General features: G+C 39.1%; 1 protein-coding gene across 1 annotated transcript in view; it reads right to left on the bottom strand.

Moving 5' to 3' along the window:
* Dok5 (docking protein 5) overlaps positions 1–2,738 on the bottom strand; it is a 150,687-nt gene that overhangs the window by 64,091 nt on the left and 83,858 nt on the right. The window lies entirely within an intron of this gene.

Genomic DNA, 2,738 nt, shown 5'->3' with positions numbered 1-2,738 from the left:
GTCTATCGTGAGTTCTTGGGTGTCTGCTATTGTCCTGAGGCCTGAGCGAAGGGCTCCTCTCGGAGTCTTTCACACCAAAACCCACGGACAAACATCATCAGTTACACTCTTTCCTCTCCATGTCAGGTTCTTCCCACTGACCTTAATACCATTGGTTAGTTCTGTTTCTTAAAAACAATAAACAAACAAACAGGCAAACAAACAAACAAAATTCCCCTATGTAAATACAATCACGTCGTTTGTAAATTTTGGCTTCTGCATTCTTTCATCTCTTCTACTGATAAAAGTCAGGCATTCGGCCAAATACATACGAAGTGTTGGTGAGTATTTCTTAACACTGAACCGATTTTTTTACATGCCATATTATTTATTCTTTAAGAATTTTACGCACGTATACGATATATTTTTATCATGTGCAACCTCCATTCTCCCTGCTCCAATTCATCTTATGTCTGTCCTCATGACTCCTGCCATTTTAATGTCCTTTATAAGAATGTTAACTACAATCCACTGAGTCCGACTAGTCCTGCCCATAGTCCTGAGGCCATCCACTGAAGTCTGTATGACTCAACCCATCAGACTATACCCTTAAAGAAACCTTATTCTCCCCCTCAGCAGCCATCAACAGCCAATAATTAATTCCTCAGCTATGAGTAGAGCCTCATGAGCTATGCCCCAACCCACACCCCCTGCTTCAGGTTCACTGGCTTGATCCTATGCAGGTGTTATACAGGCCACCACAGCTGCTCTACTGCTTTGTCCCTGCACTACACAACCTCAGACCTTTACAGTCCTTCAGCCCCTCCTTGTGGGTGTAGGGCATGATTTAGATGCCCTGTTTGTGGATAAACACTCCACCAACATTTGTTCTCTGTATTTAGGATTTGTTGTGAGTCTCACAGAGCTGATTATTAAGAAACACATAGTTGGGCCATCATACTTAAGCCACATCTACTATATTCATTTTACTATAAATGTTAAATATATTTAAATTGGTGTATTTAAGTTGGTGCTTATGACAACGGCTATTTGAAGGGCTTCTTCCACCCTCTGGCAGTGTTTCTATCTTTTTAGAATCCTTTATTTAAAAAGAAATGTAGGCCAAGAAATGGTGGCTCACACCTTTAATCCTAGTTCTCTGGAGGCAGAGGCGTGTGGATCTCTCTCTTGAGTTCTAGGTCAGCCTGGTCTACACAGTGAGCTCTAAGACAACCAGGTAGCCAGGACTACACAGAGGAAGAAAGAAAGAGAGAAAGAAAGAAAGAAAGAAAGAAAGAAAGAAAGAAAGAAAGAAAGAAAGAAAGAAGAAAGGAAGAAAGAAAGAAAGGAAGGAAGGAAGGAAGGAAGGAAGGAAGGAAGGAAGAAAGAAAGAAAGAAAGAAAGANAAGAAAGAAAGAAAGAAAGAAAGAAAGAAAGAAAGAAAGAAAGAAAGAAAGAGAAAAAAGAGAAAGAGAGGGAGGGAAGGAGGGAGGGAAGGAGGGAGGGAGGGAGGAAGAGAAAGAGAGAAAGAAGAAAGGTCTTTTGTTTTCTGCCTTCTGGTCTTTTCAGAAGGGATTTTGCACTTAGGGTTTCTTTTGCAGAGATTTACTTAGAATACTTTCAACAAAACATGCCCAAAGAGAAACACAGCAATGTGTCAAGTCAACATGAACAACCTTTTCCACCTTGGTTCCGTTTGCTTCCTCTCTTTTTCACATGCAGATGTAACTGCATGCTCACATAAACACTCATTTGCAGTTGACATTTTTGAAAGTAAATTACAGTCATCACACGTTTCGTCTCCACAGCTCCAATAAGAATTCCTTACAAATAACAAGGTTTGCATCACTGAACTGCTGTCCGCACAGTTAAGGAGGCAGACACGGATTCCTTGTTATTTAATTTATATCTCACGCGTTCGAGTTCCCTGGAGTCCCACTGCTACTTCTCCGAGCTGTGTCTACACCTACACTTATCACCCCGGTGTAGGACCCAGTAAGGACTTGAAAAGGGTGTTTGTTCTTCTATCTCTGGGCCTCTCAGTTTCAAAGAGTCCCCCACCTTTAGTGATGTCTACCTTCAGAAAAGATGGTGTTTGACTTCTTATGGGATGTTCCATGTGCTAGACTTCTTCGTTTTTCCCATGATGTCTCCTTACTTCTATAATGGATGTTGCATCTAAAAGGACAGGCACTGGAGATGTAGCTCAGTGGTGACTTAATGTGTACATAGTCTTACACTCTATTTCTAGCACATAGGTAGGGCAGTTGGTAAGTAGGTAGACAGATGATAGATAGATGATAGATTAGATAGATAGATAGACAGACAGATGATAGATGGACATATAGACAGATAGATGATATTGATGGGTAGGTAGATAGATAAATAGATGATAGATAGGTATGTAGATAGATGATAGATAGAAGATAGATAGATGCTAGATGATATTGATAGATAGATAATAGATGATATTGATCGGTACATAGATAGATAGATAGATGGTAGATAGATTAGATAGATAGATAGATAGATAGATAGATAGATAGATAGATAGATGATAGATAGGTGATACTGAAAGGTAGATAGATAGATGATAGATAGATAGATAGATAGATAGATAGATAGATAGATAGATAGATGATATTGATAGATAGATAGATAGATAGATAGATAGATAGATAGATAGATAGATGATAGATAGGTGATACTGAAAGGTAGATAGATAGATAGATAGATAGATAGATAGATAGATAGATAGA

Source organism: Mus caroli, chromosome 2, assembly GCF_900094665.2.
Source record: "Mus caroli chromosome 2, CAROLI_EIJ_v1.1, whole genome shotgun sequence".
Taxonomy (NCBI): domain Eukaryota; kingdom Metazoa; phylum Chordata; class Mammalia; order Rodentia; family Muridae; genus Mus; species Mus caroli.
The sequence above is the reverse complement of the archived record's forward strand: the minus strand, read 5'-3'. Positions and strand labels throughout refer to the sequence as shown.